The following is an 18,668-nucleotide window of genomic DNA, read 5'->3' on the forward strand; positions in this document are numbered from 1 at the left end:
CCCTCTTCTGACCATGCCCCTTCCCCTTACCCCTCCTACTGCCTGTAGAACAAGTTTCATTTCTGTACTTCTCAGAGTATGTTATTCCCTTCTTGAACCAAATCTGATGAGAATAAAGTTCAAATATGGCTCTTCTACCTTCCTTCTTTCCCTCTACTATACTATGTTTTTGTGCCTCTTTGTGTGATGTAATTTATTCTTTTCTGCTACCTCCTTGCGTCTTCTCCCAGATCTATCCCTTTACATCCCTTAACTACATTTTTTATCATTATATCAGTTCTTTTATACTGATATCCACAGTCTATCTATATCCCTTTTAATTGTAATAATAACTGTATTATTCTCAAGATTGACATATATAATATATACATGTATATATAACATATATAAAAATATATTCTTATATATGGATATAAACTATTTGCCCTTAATGATTAACAAGTTTTTCCCCCTGTTCACATTTTTATGTCTTTCTTAACTTTTGTATTTGAAGATCCAATTTTCCATTGAGCCTTTTCATCAGGAAGGTTTGGAATTCTCTTATTTCATTGAATGTCTATCTCCTGACCTGAAAAATTATGCTCAATTTACCTGGGTATTTGATCTTTGGTTGTAGTCCAAGTTCCTTTGCCCTTCAGAATATCATATTCCAATTTCTCCTGTCATTTAATGTAGAAGCTGAAAGATCATGCATGATCTGGACTGTAGTTCTGCAATATTTGAATTGTTTCTTTCTGACTGCCTGCAGTATTTTCTCCTTGACCTGGTAATTCTGGAATTTGGCTATAATATTTCTTGGGGTTTTCAATTTAGGATCTCTTTCAGGGAGTGATTGGTGGATTGTTTTGATAAATATTTTACCCTCTCATTCTAGGACCTCGGAGAAGTTGTCCTCAATGATTTCTTGGAAGATACTCTCCAGGCTCTTTTTTTCATCATGGCATTCCAGTAGACCTATAATTCTTAGATTGTCTCTCCTGGATTTTTTTTTCAGGTCAGTTGTTTTTTTTTCCTATTAGATATTTCACATTTTATTCTATTTTTTTCATTCTTTATATTTTGTTTGACTGACTCTTGATGCCTCATAGAGTCATTAGCTTCTACTTGCTCAATTCTAATTTTGAATGAATTATTGTCTTCATTTTGCTTCTGGGAATCCTTTTCCATTTGGTTTATTTTACTTTTCAGGGCATCATTTTCTCTAACTAGATTCTGAATCTCCTTAGCCGTTTCAACAATTTTACTATTTAAAGTTTTGTTTTCATCAGTGAATTTTTTTTTCCATTTTTTCTTTTACCTCTCTAATTTGATTTTTAAAATACTCCTTGAGCTCTTCTGGGAATGCTTTTTGGGCTTGAGACCAGTTCACATTCTCTTTGAGTTTTCAGATATGGATATAGTGTCCATGTTGTCCTCTTCTGAATTGGTATTTGGATCTTCCTTGTCTCCATAAAAAGAATCAATAGTCCTCTGTTTCCTAGAGCTCTTCTTCATGTTGTTTAACATTTTCCTGGCTTTTTAAAGTAGATTCTGTTTTTGGGGTTCAGAGGGCTCTGTCCCAGGCTTCTTGTTCTGGGAATTGTGGACATAGTTATTGGGTTTGTGTGTTATGTCCTGTTTCATGAGGTGTGGGGGAGGGGTGGTTTGGCTGCTGGAAGTCTCCTTTTCCCTTACTGCTGTGGTACAGCATTTTTTCTGTGCTGAGGTCATGGTGTTGATGATTGCTGGCTCCACCCTCCTGAGGCTTGGGAATGACCACTGTTCTGCTGAAGTGGGGCTTACTGGGACACCTCAATTCCTGCACTAGTCTACTTCCCCAGCCATGATCAGGGCCCTCTCCCCAACTTCTCAAGCTAAAAGGCTACTGCAGCCACACTTCTGGCTCTTCTATTTCAAAATTTCTCCTGAAGGAGTATGTATTATCTGGGTTAGGGAGGGAGGCAGGGATGAGAGCCATTTTTGCTGGCCATTATGGCTCCCAGAAGTTCAAGAAGGCACATTTCAAACCTTTAGACTGCTGGTTGCAAGCCTCTGGAGTAGTTGTTCATATAGTCTCAGCTGCTGTTCTGTTTCCTCCTGTAGCTCTGATAGGCTTCCATCCTGTGCTGGGAGACCTGGGAATCTCTGCCAACTATGTGTGCTCACCTTTCTCCCAGCCTGGATTGCTGGCTGGTTTCCCAAATTGACCTATTTTTAAAATGATAAGTAGGACTAATCCAAAACAATCAGTAACCATTATTTGTAATGGGGATAACCTAGAAGCCTTCCCAATAAGGTCAGGGGAGAAGCAAGGATTCATGTTATCACTACTATTATTCAATATTGTACTGAAATATTAGCTATAGGGATGAAAGAAGAAAAAGGAATTGAAGGTGTTAGAATAGACAATGATGAAACAAAACTATCAGTCTTTGCAGATATTAGGATGACATACTTAGAGAATCCTAGACAATCAATTAAAAAACTGGTTGAAATAATTTAAAAATTAGCAGTCACAGGATATAAAACAATATCATCAGCATTTCTATGTATTCCCTACAAACTCCAGCAGTATGACTCAGAAAAAGAGATTCCTTTTAAAGTCATTATAAGTGAGGTAAAATATTTGGAAGTCTTCCTGCTAAGAAAAACTCATGAACTATGAGCACAATTACTAATCCATAAAGTCAGATCTAAATAATTGGAAAATTTTCACTTGCACATGGGTAGGATGAGTCAATGTAAAAAAAATAACAGTTTTACCTAAATTAATTTGATTACTCAATACCAGGTCAATCAAACTACTAAAAGGTTTTTTTTTTAATTTTTTAAAATTTTATTTTAGATTCAAACACCAGAACACAAATACAGAATAGAGAAAAGAAACAACAATATAAACTTAAATATTTGAAGTTAAATACAAAGTAAGAAAGAGGAAAAAAAGCATGTCATGTGCACACCAGAACATGAGAGGATTCAAAATATGTAACATTAAGCATTTAATAAACTCAGTAACCCAAGCTTTGGGGATAAGAACTCACTATCTAAAAAGAAAACTGATCAGGAAAACAGCAGGGAAGATAAGACTAGGTGTAGTTGAAAATGTTACACCATTTAGCAATATAATGTCAAAATGGGTACATGATTCAGACATAAAGGGTGCTACCACAAGGAAATTAGGGGAGCATGGAATACTTTACCTGTGTGATCTATGAATAAGGGAAGAATTTATGACTAAAAAAGGAATAATTACCTTACAACATATAAAATGGATAATTTTTATTATACTAAACTTAAAAGTTTTTGCACAAACAAAATCAATGCAGTCATGATTAGAAGGAAAACAGTAAGCTGGGAAATATTTTTTCAGTCAGAGTATCTAAAGAAGGCCTCATTTCTCAAATGGCTAGAGAGAAATGAATCAAACATATATGAACACACATCAATCTCAAAGTGATAAATGGTCAAAGGATATAAAAGGCAGTTTTCAGAAGAAATCCAAGCTATCTATTGTTATATAAAACGGCTATAAATCACTATTGATTAGTGAAACGACTCTGAGGTACAACCTTACAACTATCAGATTGGATAATTTGTCAAGTAAGGAAGGGAGGGAGGAAGGATGGAAGGAAAGAAGGAAGGAAGGAAGGAAAGAAAGAAGGAAGGAAGGAAGGAAGGGTAGGAAGGGCACAAAAATTTTAGGAAATAATAAATTAATTCATGGGCACATAGACTTAAGAAGTAATTATGGAATTTCGGGGATTTAATGAAAAGAAAATGCAAATTCATATGGAGAGGGACTGCTTTATTTTTATCATTGTAACTTTGGCACCTAACATAGAGCCTGGAAAGTAGCATATACTTAAAAGTATGTATTTGATAAATATGAATGATTAAATGAATGCAGTGGAATGAGTAATTCATTATAAACCAGAAGATATGTATTAGAATCCCAGATCTGACAATGTGAAATAAGTTACTTATCAAGGTATGGTGAAATAATTTTTTTTAAAAAATAGTCTTAGATTATTGCTTGGGACAATGGCAGGTGAAGTGACTTTTTCATAGTCAAATAGCTATTATATATACCATCCAGGAACTGAATGCAACTCTTTGACTCTGATGTCAGTCTTTCTAAACCAAGCTGCTTGTTTTTTTCATCTTTTTAATTTTTAAAATCAATTTAATTATTTATTTTTAGTTTTCAACATTAATATCTATAAGATTTTGAATTCTACATTTTCTCCCCTGTTCTGCTCCCCCCACCCAATGATAGCATGTAATCTGATATAGGCTATACATGTACAATCATACTAATCATATTTCCATTTTAGTCATTTTGTGAAGAAGAATTAGAACCAAAGGAGAAAACTATGAGAAAGAAGAAATGAAAAGAGAGAGAGAAAGAGAGAGAGAGAGAGAGAGAGAGAGAGACAGAGAGAGAGACAGAGACAGAGACAGAGAGACAGAGACAGAGAGACAGAGAGAATAGTATGCTTTGATCTTCATTCAGACTCCATAGTCTTTTCTCTGGATGTGGATAGCATTTTCTGTCATGAATCTTTTTGAAATGTCTTAGATCCTTGCATTGCAGAGAAGAGCTAAGTCTGTCAAAGTTAGTCATTGTGCAATCTTACTGTTACTGTATACAATGTTCTCCTGGTTTTGCTGACTTCACTCAGCATCATTTCATGTAAATCTCTCCAGGTTTTTCTGAAGTCTGCCTGCTCATCGTTTCTTATGGAACAATATCATTCCACTATATTCATATAATGCAACTTGTTCATCCATTCCCCAGTTGATGGGCATCTCCTCAATTTCCAATTCTTTAACCCCACAAAAAGAGCTCCTATAAATATTTTTGTACTTGTGGGTCTATTTCCCATTTTTGTGATCTCTTTGGAATACAGACTTAGAAGTGTTATTGCTGAGTGAAAAAGTATGCACATATTTAAAGCTCTTTGGGCATAGTTCCAAATTGCTCTCCATAATGGTTGAATCAGTTCACAACTCCACTGACAATGCATGTGTTCCAATTTTCCCACATCCTCATCAACATTTATCATTTACCTGTTTTGTCATGTTAGCCAATCTGATCGATGTGAAGTAGTAACTCAGACTTGTTTTAATTTGAATTTCTTTAATCAGTAGTTATTTAGAGCATTTTTTCATGACCTACAGCTTTAATTTCCTCATCTGAAAACTGTCTGTTCATATCCTTTGATCATTTATCAATTGGGGAATGATTCTTATTCTTATAAATTTGACTCAGTTCTGTATATATTTTAGAAATGAGGCCTTTATCAGAGAGACTGGTTGTAAATATTCTTTCCCACCTTTCTGCTTTCCTTCTAATTTTGGTTGCATTGGCTTTGTTTGTGCAAAATTTTTTAATTTGATGAAATCAAAATTATCCATTTTGTATTTCATAATGTTCTCTGTCTCTTGTTTGGTCATAAATTCTTCCCTTCTCCATGAGTTTGACAGGTAAAATATTAATTGCTGGCCTAATTTGCTTATAGTATTATCCTTTATATCTAAATCATCTACCCATTTTGACTTTATCTTAGTGTATAATATAAGATGTTGGTCTATGCCTAGTTTCTTCTGTACTATTTTCCAGTTTTTCCAACAGGTTGTGTCAAATAGTGGGTTCTTATTCTAGAAGCTGGGGTCTTTGGATTTATCAAACAGTAGATTACTATAGTGATTGACTACTGTGTCTTGTGTTTCTAACCTATTTCACTGATCCACTATTTCTTTTTTTTTTTTTTACTTTTAGTTTACAACATTTAGTTCCATAGGTTTTGGGGTACCAAATTTTCTTTCCCTCCTTCTCTTCCCCCCACCCCTTCAAGATGGCATGTAATCCAATGTAGGTTCTACATTTACCTTCATATTGAGCTTATTTACATAATAGTCCAGTTGTAAAGAAGGATTATAACCAATAGAATGGAGAGAGGAGAAAAGAAACCAAAAAAGAAGGAAAAAAGAGAGCAAATAATTTGCCTCATTCTGCATTCATATTCCACAGTTCTTTCTCTGGAGGTGCAGAGCTTTTTCCATCATGAGTCTTTTGGAGTTGTCTTTGAATCTTGTATTGATGAGAGGAGTCAAGTCTGTCAAAGTTAGTCCTTACAAAGGCTGTGTGTCTGTAATCATGCATAATGATCTCCTGGTTCTGTTCCCCTCACTTGGGATCAGTTCATATAAGTCTTTCCAGGTTGTAATGAAGTCTGTCTGCTCCTCATTTCTTATTGCACAATAGAATTCCATTACATTCATATACCACAATTTGTTTAGCCATTCCCCAATTAATGGGCATCCCCTTGATTTCCAATTCTTTGCCACCACAAAGAGAGCTGCTATGAATATTTTTGTACATACGGGTCCATTTCCCACTTGTAAAATCTCTTTGGCATATAGCACTAGAAGTGGTATTGCTAGGTCAAAGGGTATGCACATTTTTATAGCCCTTTGGGCATAGTTCCAAATTGTTCTCCAGAATGTCTGGATCAGTTCACAACTCCACTAGCAATGTAATAATGTTCCAATTTTACCAAATCCTCTCCAGCATTTATCATTTTCCTGTTTCGTCATGTTAGTCAGTCTGACAGGAGAGAGATGGTACCTAAGAGTTGTGTTGATTTGTATTTCCCTAATCAATAGTGATTTGGAGCATTTTTTTCATATGACTATAGATATCTTTAATTTCTTCTTCTGAAAACTGCTTCTTTATATTTTTTGACCATTTCTCAATTGGGGAATAACTTTTATTCCTATAAATTTGGTTCAGTTCCTGTGTATTTTAGATGTGAGGCCTTTATCAGAGACACTGATTGTAAAGAGATCCACTATTTCTTAATCAGTGCCAAGCAGTTTTGAACATTGCTGCTTTATAATACAGTTTTAGATCTGGTGCAGCTAGGCCACCATTCCTTGCATTTTTCATTAATTCCCTTGATATTCTGGACCTTTTATTCTTCTAGATGAGTTTTGTTATTATTTTTCTAACTATATAAAATAGTTTTGGTAGTTTAATTGGTATGGCACTGAATAAGTAAATTAATTTAGGGAGAATTGTAATTTTTATTATATTAGATTGGCCTACCCATGAGCAAATGATATTTTTCAATTATTTGGATCTGATGTTAGTTGTGTGAAATATTTTGTAATTGTGTTCATATATTTCCTAGGTTCAGGTAGGTTCCCAAATATTTTGTATTGTCTATAGATACTTTAAATGTAACTTCTCTTTCTATCTGTTGCTGTTGGACTTTGTTAGTAATATATAAAAATGCCTATGTTATATGTGGGTTTATTTTACATCCTGAAACTTTGCTAAAGTTATTAATTATTTCAAGTAGTTTTTTTAGTTTATTCTCTAGGATTTTCTAAGTATACCATTATATTATCTACAAAGAATGATAGCTTTATTTCTTTTTTGCCTTTTCTAATTTTTTCAATTTCTTTTCTTCTCTTATTGGTAAAGCTAACATTTCTAGTACAATATTGAATAACAGTGGTGATAATGGACCTACTAGTTTCACCCCTGATTTTTTTTTAGAAATGCTTCTAGCTTATCTCCATTACATATAATGCTTGCTGATGGTTTTAGACAGAGCTAATTATGCTTTTAAGGAAGACTCCATTTATTCTTATCTCTCTAGTGTTTTTAATAGGAATGGATGTTGTATTTTGTGAAACGCTTTTTCTGCATCTATTGAGATAATCATATGATTTCTGTTAATTTTTCTATTGATATGTTCTTTTATGCTGATAGTTTTCCTTTTATTGAACCAGCCCTGCATTCCTGGTATAAATCTCACCTGGCTGTAATGTATTATTCTCATCATAAATTGCTGTAGTTTCTTTGCTGATGTTTTTTGGAGGGGGGAAGACAGGTCAATTGGGGTTAAGTGACTTGCTGAAGGTCATGCAGCTAGTAAGCATGTCAAGTGTCTGAGGTTGGATTTGAACTCATGTCCTCTGGCCTCCAGGGCCAGCACTCTACTCCCTGCACCACCTAGCTGCCCCTCTTTGCTGGTATTTTTATTTAAAATTTTTGCATTTATCTTCATTAGCAAAAATGGTCTATAATTTTCTTGCTCTGTTTTGGCTCTTTTTGGTTTCAGTACTGATGAGCAGAATATTTGTCATGAAAAAAATTTAGTAGGATTCTTCTTTGCCTATTTTTCCAATAATTTATATAGTATTGGGATTAATTGCTCTTAATTATTTGGTATAATTCACTTGTGAATCCTTTAGGTCCTAGAGATTTTTTTTTCTTGGGGAGTTCATTGAAGGCTTGTTCAATTTCTTTTTGTGAAATAGGGTTATTTGAATATCTTATTTTTCTTCTGTTAATCTAGACCATTTATGTTTTTTGTAAATATTCATTCATTTCATAAGATTGTCAGTTATTGGCATACAATTGGGCAGAATAACTCCTAATTATTGTTTTAATTGCCTCTTCATTGGTGGTGAATTTGCTTTTTTCATTTTTCATATGGGTAATTTTGTTTCCTTCTTTCTGTTTTTAAAGTCAGGTTAACCAATGCTTTAGCTATTTTTTCATTAACTGGCTTTCAATTTTATTTATTATTTCAATAATTTTCTTAATTTCAATTTCATTAATCTCTTATTTAATTTTGTAATTTCTAATTTGGTATTTAAATGGGGATTTTTAATTTGTACCTTTTCTAACTTTTTAGTTTCATGCCCAATTCATTGATGTCCTCTTTGTTTTATACATGTAAGTATTTACACATATAAAATTTCCCCTAAGAACTGCTTTGCTTTCATCACATAATTTTTGTTATGTTGTCTCATTATTGTCATTCTCTTGGATGAAGTTACTGATGGTTTCCATGATTTTTTGTTTGAACTACTCATTCTCTAAGTTAGATTATTTAGTTTCCAATTAATTTTTAATCTATATTTCCATGGCCCTTTATTACATATAATTTTTATTGCATCATTATCTGAAAAAGGATGCATTTAATTTTCTGCCTTTCTGTATAGGATTGTGAGGTTTTTATGCCCTAGTACATGGTCAAATGCTGTGTAGGGGTCATGTACCACTGACAAAAGATATATTTATTTTTATCCCCACTCATTTTTCTCCAGAGCTCTGCTGTATGTAACTTTTCAAAGATTCTATTAACCTCCTTAGCTTCTTTATTGTTTATTTTGTGGTTAGATTTATCTAGTTCTGAGTGGGGAAGTTTGAGGTTCCTCACTAGTGTAGTTTTACTCTGTATTTCTTTCTCTCCCTTAACTTCTAAGGATTTCCCTTTCTTTTCCTATTTCTGCCCTCCCTTTGACCCTTTCTTCTATCAGGCTCCCTCGCTTTTCTTTCTCTCTGTTTTTCCTACTTCCCTATATAGTAAGATAGATTTCTATACCCATTTGAATGAGTATATTATTCACTCTTTGAGCCAAATCTGATGAGAGTAAGTGTATCAGTAAGGCAAGTAAGAGCACAAACATACTTGTATGGTTTGGAATTGCAAATTATGAAAAACTCTCTAGGTAAAAGGCAGAGGAGGTATAACATTTATTTAGACAACAGAGGATCCAATCCCAAGACCAATGACTCCAGTGAGATATAGCAGTAATTATATTCCAAAACCAGTAAGACCACCTCAATATAGCAACAAGGAAATTATAACACAGTATTATAGCACAGAACTAAGTCATCCTGTAACCTTCCCCCCTGCTATGGTCACCCCATAAACAATTACGCAGAAATCCTGTCTGTCTGCCTACTCCTCTCCCACAGTTCTGAAAGCCCTTGAAGTTCTCAGAGTCCTTGAAGTCTCCTGGATTCTCTGGAATCTCAGTTCTCCGATCTCTAGATGCTGTAGATTCTCAGCTCTTTGATCTCCTCAGCTCTCTAGTCTTCACTCTCTGATCCACAGTCTCTGTCCATGCTGGCTTTCTCAATGTCTTCTTGATGTCTGCCTCTCAGATCTCCTTCTCCATTCTGTTGCTCTCTGTTCTGCTGCTCTCACACTCTGGGCTCTCCTTATATACAGGCTTCTAGCTGGCTAGAAGTCAGTCCTCTGATTGGCTGAATTCATGCACACATGATTGGCTGCTACTCAATTGGCTCTGGTATTAGCACCTCTCCTTAGAGCCCTAAGGGTTTCACATCTCTCCTGACCTAAATAGCAAAACAGTGTGGGCCTGGGACCTCACACCTAGTCAGTAAAGGGTATAAGCCTGCCTACAATCAAGCCTCTTCTAATCAAGCTTCCCTTAACTTACTCCACCTGAGAAACTTCCCTTAACTAGCTCCTCCTGAGGTCTATTTGATGGGGAGGAAAGATTTTAATCACTTTATCACCATATTAAGGTTTAAACAATGCTCACTTCCCTTCCTTCTTTCCTTCTATTTAATGTGATATAATTTACTCTTTTCTGCCTCTTTCTTTCCTCTTCTCCTAGTACAATCTTTCTTAACCCCTTAATTAATTTTAATCATAACATTAAAGTCAACTTATACCCACACCTTCTCTCTATGTATGCTCCTTCTAAATGTTGTAATAAAGATTCAGTTCTCAAGAGTTACTAATATCATCTTCCCATGTAGGAATGTAAAAAGCTTGCTCTTATTGAATAAGATTATTTTTTTTCCTTTTCTATTTATCTTTTTATTGCCTTTCTTGAGTTTTTTTTTTTTTTTTTTTTTACCAGGGCAAAAGATCTTTAATCACTCACTGGGATTTCATATTCAATTATTAGCAGATTTGTAAACCATTTAACTTGCTTTACTTTAAACCAGTACTCCAGTAAAGAAAGATAGGTCCAAAATTTGCTCTTTTATAATGACAAGCATAACTAAGTACAAATGAGTTTCAATGGTGTAGACTGTTAGCATGCTGCGTTGCATTATGTCAATAAAATAATCCCTTTCCCCCCACCTTTCTCCCTACCCCCTCATCACTTCCCACCCAGGAAAATAAACGATTGTGCACTGCATGACAATACCATTAGGTGTGAACTTTGTTTCATGCAAAATCAGCTCCCACAGAGGCTGCATCAGAACTAGCAGCCTCAGCACCCAAACTCATTTTTTTTAGCTATTGTCCATATCTTCAACCATGTTCCTTCCATAACACCAAATGAATACTGTGGTCGGGCATACTGGTGGCAAAAACCAAACCCATATCATTCTTCCCATCTAGTCCATTCAGCTGTGACACTTCACCTGCCAAGAAACTTGAACCCCTCTTTGACTTCCTGTACTCAGGCAGAGGCCAGCGGATGATCAGGTTCTCTGTCCTTAAGTCCATGATGTAGAGATAGCGGTTGCCAAATAATAGGGCAAAGATGTCTCCAAAGCCAAGTAATGACAAATTTGCTAACTCTGGAGTCTTGATAACCCTGAGAATATCATAGCTGGCAAAGTCCCACTGATAAAGTCCTAGGGCTGAACTACATACAATATATTTGCCATCAAAATGGAGTCTGGGCTGCAAACAGATACTTTGATCCTCAGATACAGATAATGTTTTTAAGCATTTGCAGTTGATTTCTCTTCCAATTGGCCAAATCTTGATTTCATACTTGTCGGCACTGAGGAGAATGTGATCTCCAGGGCTGTGCAACAGAGACTTGACCTTTCACTTTTGTAAAACCACCTTGGTTACTCACTCAGTATGTCCTATGAGTGTGTTCAGGCATGTCCCCGTTGATAAGGCCCATACTTTCACAGTGAAGCCCGCAGAACCACTCACCAACAGATCAAGCTCATCGTTGTAGTCCACGCTGAACACTGCACCTGTGTATCCTCGGAAGTGCTGGGTTCGGGCTCCTGAACTCCATTCCCAACAGGCTACTGTGTTATCAAAGGATCCTGTTATGAGTTTCTGTTCAAACTTCACAGCAGCACAAGTATGGGTCTGGATGCCATATATGCATTGTCCTGTGCTCACATCCCAGAGTTTCGCAGACAACTCATCTGACCCTGTACAGAGAAGTCCATCCTTGTACTAAAGTGCATATACTCTGGCACTGTGTCCAATTAACGATGAGGTCTCAAAGGCTTCATGGTCCTTCAATTGCTTCATTCTCAAAATTGCCTTCAAATAAACTTTCTTCCAATGCAAAGCGTCCTGAACGGAATCATCTATCTGCCAGCCCAAGTTTCTACAGGCGGTCTGCCATACCTCTGCACAGGCACCTATAACTTTATTCCACTGCTTAGAGACGAGGCAACATGTGAGTAAGGTCTGAGGATCGAGACATTTTAACAAATAAAAACTGAGTTCCAGGGGAAGAAGTTTGAGGAAATCTCACTTGAGCAGTCTCTAGGTTATTGGAGAGATGCCTGAGCTGGATTGCTCCACTCAGACTAGTCGGGTGATCCAGACTTTCATTTTTCTGAGGGCGCGCTCCGGGACCCGGGGCCTCGGGAGGGACACATGCTGCCTGGGCGCCCGCGGGCCGGCAGAGCCTCGCAGCGGCCGGGCCCCTTCGGCAGCCATGGCGCCAACTCGCGGCTGGCGCTTGGGTTCCACAGGCTCGGACCTCTCTTGAGTTTTTGAAGATCAAATTTTCTGTTAAGCTCTGGTCTTTTCATCAGGAAGGTCTGGAAGACTCCTATTTCATTGAATGTCCATCTCTTCCCCTGAAAAACTATGCTTAATCTTGCTGGGTAGTTGATCTTGGTGGTAATCCAGGCTCCTTTGCCTTATGGAATATCATATTCCAAGCCCTCTGAACCTTCAGTATAGAAGCTGCTAGGTCCTGCATAATCTTGACTGTGGTTCCACAATATTTAAATTGTTTCTTTCTGGCAGCTTACAGTATATTCTCCTTGACCTGATAATTCTGGAATTTGGTTATGATATTCCTTGGAGTTTTCATTTTGGGATCTCTTTCAGGAGTTGATCAGTGGATTTTTTTGATCACTCCTTTACCCTCTGGTTCTGGGACCTCTAGGATGTGTTCTTTGATGATTTCTGGAAAGATGCTGTCCAAGAGATTTTGTTGTTGTTGTTGTTTGTTTGTTTTTTGATCATGGCTTTCAGGTAGACCAATAATTCTTCAATTATCTCTCCTGTATCTATTTTCCAGGTCAGTTGTTTTTCTAATGAGGTATTTTATGTTTTCTTGTATTTCTTTTTCATTCTTTTGAAAATTTTTTAGTGATTCTTGATGTTTCATAAAGTTATTAGCTTCTACTTGCCCAATTGTAGTTTTTAACAAATTGTTTTCTTCTCAGCATCTTTTTCCATTTGGCCAATTCTACTTTTTAAGGAATTGTTTTCTACAATCAATTTTCGTCATTCCTTTATGTTGACTCTCTCTGGCATATTTCTCATTTCTTTTCCAATGTTTTCTTCTACCTCTCTTATTTGACTTTTAAAATTTTTGTTGAGCTGTTCCAAGAAGGCTTTTTTTTGACCTCAGGACCATTTCATATTCCCCTTTGAGGTTTCAGATGTGGGTATATTGACAATGTTGTCCTCTTCTGAGTTTGTGTTCTGATTTTCCCTGTCTCATAAAAAGTCTGTGGTCAGTGTTTAATTTTGCTTTTTTCTCATCTTGTTTACCTATTTCCTGGCTTTTAAAGTTGAGCTCTGCTTCTGGGGTACAGGGGACAAACTTCTTGTATGGTAGGCTAATGGCTTGGTCACTAGCTTTGTGTTTTAGGGTCTCTGGTGCTGGCAGCTGAAGACTACAGGGGTCTGTCAGATTACCTGGTGTTGAGCTGGGGTCCTAGTGGTGGTGTCTGGCATATGCTGAAGCCAGGTGGGGTTTTTCTGTGTTTCCCCAGGCTACACTGAAGTACATGGAGGTTTGGCTACTGGAAGATGCCCCCCATACACACACACAGGGCTGCACTGAAGCATAGGGAGGTTCACTACTAGAGAATACCTGCCCACCTGGGGATGTGCTGAAGTATGGGGAGGTCCAATGCTAGAGGATGCCTACCTACCCAGGTTTGTGCTGGAGCTTGGGGGATATCTGGCTGCTGGGGGATGCCTGCCTGCTTTCCCAGTGCTGTACTAGCATACGTGGTGGTTCTGGGAGCTGGAGCCTGCCAGTTGTCCTGGATATGCTAAGGCATGTGGTGTTGTTTGCCTGCTGCACCACCCTAGGGCTCAGGATCTCCCATTGGTTTGCTGAGGTGGAGCTCACCACTGGCTTGTTGGGATGCTTCCTGTCCTGGAATGCACTCCCCTTTCACTCAAGTGAAATGGACCTTTCTTGCTGGTCCTCTAAGTTTCCCAGGCTAAGAGACTGCTCCACCCTGCCTTTCCACTGACTGCTATTCCAGGATTTTTTCTGGGACACTAATTTTTTGTTTTTTTAGAGGTCAATTTGGGAATGTGAGAGTGACTTACTGTTTTCCCTGACATCTTCACTCCCAGAAGGTCAACCCAGAAATTCCTTTTTTTTTTTTTGTTTTTCAGTTCCTTTGTAAAATGAGGGTAGTAGAATAATAATCTCAAATCCTTTCCAGCTATAAATCAATGATCTTACAAATAATAGAGGAAAAAAAGTCCAGTTTTCTTTCTATCTACAATATCATATTTATTGGTTAGCACTTATCTATTTTACATTTACTGGTTACTATTTATTATTGGTCAATATAATATTATTCTACAATATCATATGTATAGTATAATATTATTGCTACTATTTACTATTTTACTGGTCACTATTTATATCCCACTTTTGGTCTCTGCAAATATCTTTCTCAATTATGAGAAGATTCATTTAGGTTTCATCTTCAATCTAAGAGATTACACCAACTCACTTCATGATTATTAATTGGTCTTAAATCTCTTCACTCCATTCCTGAATGCTCCACTATTAGTTAAAATTTCCTGCTCTCCTCCTTGGTTCACATGATAATAAATCCATGTTGAGAGGGCTAAAGTGGGATTAGGGACTTTGACTCCAGTCTCAGCTCTGCCACTTCCTCAATCAATTAACTCTATGTCCTTATGCAGTCACCTTAGCACTCTGGGGCAGTTTTTTCAGCCATAACATACTTAAACTAAAAGGTATACAAAATTTTATCTAGTTCTACAATTCTCACACATCTAACCTCCTAGTCTGTTTAAACTATCCCACCAACCCCAACTGCTTTCTCCAATTCATTATTATAGTTTCAAGTCTTTGTAAAGAATAATTTTAAGCTTTTTGTTTTTGTTGTTGGAATTTTGCCAATAAAGGATTATATCTCCAATACTGATGCTATAGAATTTATTTCCATTTTCAACATGTTTTCATCTGAAGCTCTGTTGTCACAGAAGTGCTTGTACTGGCCATGGTCTATACTTCCATTGGCTCTAGAAATCCAGTATTTAGAATAAAGAAATGATATAATTTTCCTCCAGTTCAAATTTTTCCAATAGGCATAATAAAAACAAGTCCATAAAAGCCAAATTACTACCACTATGCTCTAAAGTACCAGCAATTTATCTAATCTTTATAAATACAGTACATAGTGCTTATAACCAGGAACCAGAGTTTCAGCCAATTGAAACTCCAATTGAAACTACCTGATAATCTCTTCAATATCTCAGAGCAGGTGTTTGCTAATTATAATTTCACTCTAATCCTGTGCATGGTACCAGATGTTCTGACATCTGTCTAAGGGTATGTCTCTTTTTGGAAGTATTTGCCAAACAAAAAAATTGGCTCATTTGTTCCCATCCACAAGCAACTTACATTCCTTTTCTTTATGATTTACTGAGTCACCTCTATGAATATCATTAATTTTAAAAAGAGTGTACTAAAATTGGTGAAATTAAAAGCAAAATTTTTAATATGGTCATGCCTATTACAAACAAAAATTTTTATTCCACCTCTAGTCCCAGGCAGTTCTGAGTTGGTATCTGTTTTTTCCACCTTCACTAGGCAGAAACTCCTTCCTTTCAGGTCCTAATCAAGGGAAAAGAATGTTTTGAGTCACTCATACAACCTGCAATCATTAGAAACTATTTCATTGGTTATTCTCTGGTAGTAGTTCTCAGATTTTTATCCTTATGGCACAATATTATTTTCCTTGAGTAATTATGGAAAGAATGTAGTTGATAATGTTAGGGATATTACTGTATGAACAGTTTCCTTTCAATAAGTGCAGCCATTTTGAAAGTTCTTTAAGACTGAAGGTCTTGAGGTCAGAGCCAAGATGGCAGAAAAAAGGTAGGGACTCCCCTGAGCTCTCCCCCAAACCACTCCAAACACCTTTAAATAATGATTGAAGACAAATTCTACAGAGAGAGGACAGAGTGAAACATTTTTCCAGCCTGAGACAACTTAGAATGTAGGCAGGAAAGATCTCTTGCACCAAAGTGGAGATCAGTCCAACACAGGGTGTGCCCACAGAGATACAGCCCCAGCAAACCAGGAGCAGGCATTGGGGGTGACTGAATTATTTACAGCAATGCAGGTTTCTGGATCTATCATCCCACAGATTGTAAGGGGGTTAGAAAAATGGTCAAAAGGAGTTTACAGGGGTCCTTTTGCTGGCCCTTGAGCTAAGACTCTATTGCATTTCCCATACTTGGATCTGGGTCTTAGTCCTGGGTTTCATTCCCAGGGCAAATAGGAGTGCTAGCACACCAGAGATTGTAGCCATAGGAAAGTAGAAACCCTAGTTCCAGGGTGGAAAAGAGTGCTTATAGTCACTTACAAACCAGTGCACAGTACAGGAGAGTAGTAAACATACCTTGCCCTAGATCATACTAGTTTGGAGGAACTTAAAATTTATGGGTTCCCAGATGTATCTTTGAAATAAATCTGCACAAAAATCCTACAGCTTAGGACAGTACCCCCATCACTATGGAAGCAGAGCCCTGCTTTAGCACAAAGTTAAAATTCAAGATATAGGTTGGAAAGTAAACCAACACCAGAAAAAGGTCTTGATTATATAAGGGTATTATAGTGACAGGAAAGACAACAAAGTAAAAACTCCTACATCCAAAGCTCTAAGAAAAATATGATTTGACACTAGACCATGGAAGAGCTCAAAAAGGATTTTTAAAATAAAGTAAAGAGAGGTAGAGGAAAAATTGGGAAGAGAAATGAGAGTGATGCAAGAAAATCATTAAAGAAAGTTAGCTTGGTAAAGGATGCATACGCACACACAATACTGAAGAAACAATACCTAAAAATCAGAATAGGCCAAATAGTAAAATATGCACAAAAATCCAAGAAAAGGGTGCCCTGAAAATCAAAATTTGCCAAATAGAAAAAAGAGGTAGAAAAATCCACTGAAGAAAATAACCCCTTACTATGCCTAAAGGGCAAGCAAACTGTGTGTACCTTTTATCCAGCAATATCATGACTAGTTATATATCCCTAAGAGATCATAAAATATGGAAAGGGCTTATATGTGCAAATATATTTATAGCAATGCTTTTCATGACGGCAAAATAATGGAAATTGAGGGGATACCTATCAATTGAGAAAGGCTGAACAAGCCACGGTATATGAAGGTAATGGAATACCATTGTGCATTAAGACATGGCGAGCAGGCAGATTTCAGAAAAATCTGGAAAAATTTGTACAAACTGAGGCAAAGAGAAAACAGGAAAACTGTACACGGTCACAGCAACATTGTGTGATGATCACCTATGAATGACTTAGCTTTTTTTTAGCAACACAATGATCCAAGACAATTAAAAAGGTCTCATGACAGAAAATGCTTTCCAAATCCAGATAAAGAACTGATGGTCTCTGAATACAGATCAGAGCATACTTTTTTTCACCTCATTTACCTTGCATTTTTTTCTTCCTTTTCATCTGTTTCCTCTTTCATAAATGTGACTGATATGGAAATATGTTTTACATGATTGCACATATATAACCTACATCATATTACTTGCCATGTTGTGAAAAGGGAAGACAGGATGAGAGAAATATTTGAAACCCCAAATCTTGAAAAATGAATGCTAAAAATTGTTTATACATGTAATTGGGGGAAAATAAAATACTACTAAAAATAAAGAGAAAAAAGAAAGAAAGAAAGAAAAGAACTCCTTGTAAAGTAGAATTGTCCAAATGGAAAAGGAAGTGCAAAAGTTCACTAAAGAAAATCCTTAAAAATTAGAAGTGAGCAAGTGGAAGCTAAAGATTTTATGAGACATCAAGAAATAATTAAACATAATCAAAAGAATGAAAACATAGAAGAAAATGTGAAATATCTCATTGAAAAAATAATTGACTGGGCAACTGGATCTAGGAGAGATAATTTAAAAATTTCTGGACTACCTGAAAGGCATGATAGAAATGTAGAGCCTAGACAACATATTTTTTAAAAAAAAATTATCAAGGAAAATTCCCCTGATATTCTAGAACCAGAGGGTAAAACAAAAATTTAAAGAATCCCCTAATCAATTCCAGAAAGAGATCCCAAAATGAAAACTCCCAGGAATATTATAGCCAAATTCTAAAACTCCTAGGTCAAGGACAATTTACTGAAAGCAGCCAAAAAGAAACAATCCAAACATCATGGAGCCACAGCAGTTTCTACCTTAAAGGATAAGAGGGCTTGAAATATGGAATATGATATTTTGGAAGGCAAAAGAGCTACAACCAAGAATCACACACCCAGAATAACAGAGTATAATCCTTCAGCAGAAAAATGGATATTTAGTGAAATAGAGGACTTTCAAGCATTCCTGATGAAAAGACCAGAGCTGAACAAAAAAAAATGA

At 36.4% G+C, this 18,668-nt stretch overlaps 1 pseudogene; it reads right to left on the reverse strand.

The window, feature by feature from the left end:
• Nucleotides 1-11,081: 11,081 nt before the first annotated feature.
• On the reverse strand, nucleotides 11,082-14,354 carry LOC118836092 (annotated as a pseudogene).
• Between the last annotated feature and the right edge of the window lie 4,314 nt (nucleotides 14,355-18,668).

The sequence above is a fragment of the Trichosurus vulpecula genome, chromosome 1, assembly GCF_011100635.1.
Source record: "Trichosurus vulpecula isolate mTriVul1 chromosome 1, mTriVul1.pri, whole genome shotgun sequence".
Classification (NCBI taxonomy): Eukaryota; Metazoa; Chordata; class Mammalia; order Diprotodontia; family Phalangeridae; genus Trichosurus; species Trichosurus vulpecula.